This window comes from Ranitomeya imitator, chromosome 2 (assembly GCF_032444005.1).
Source record: "Ranitomeya imitator isolate aRanImi1 chromosome 2, aRanImi1.pri, whole genome shotgun sequence".
Taxonomy (NCBI): Eukaryota; Metazoa; Chordata; class Amphibia; order Anura; family Dendrobatidae; genus Ranitomeya; species Ranitomeya imitator.
In genome coordinates this window covers 325,142,848-325,143,415 of record NC_091283.1, presented here as the reverse complement: position 1 = coordinate 325,143,415, position 568 = coordinate 325,142,848, and positions in this window count along the sequence as shown.

Sequence of the window (568 nt, the reverse complement as noted above, 5' to 3'; positions counted from 1 at the left end):
CTACCCCCTTGCTGCCATGTGCTGCCTCCTCAACGTTGTTTTAAGCTGTCACGGAGGCTGCACTGTTCTGTTATCCCTTGGCCATGCCCTATTTGCGCTGCCTGTCTTCTGACATAATTTGGTGTCAGGCTGGCTGCGCCTGTGTGGCTGCGCTGCCCGAGATCCCGCCTCGCAGTGTCTTCTGATTGAATCACACTGCGGGCCTGGGATCCATGGGCATGCGCAGTGCATATCTTCCCCTCGGGCTCTCGCTCATCTCCCTCCGCCTTCTTTAGACTGTGCGCTGTCAGCTGATCCCTAATAGCATGCCACGGCCGTGACACCGCACAGTCTGAAGAAGAGGGAAAGAGGGGAGTGAGAGTCGAGGATATGCACTGTGCATGCCCATGGATCCAAGGCCCGCAGTGGGATTACGTTAGATGACACTGCGAGGTGGGATCTGGAGCAGCGTGGACGCACAGGCACTGACAGCCTGACACCAAATTATGTCAGAAGACAGGCAGCGCTAATTGGGCATGGCCAAGGGATAACAGAACAGCGCAGGCTCCGTGACAGCTTAAAACAACGC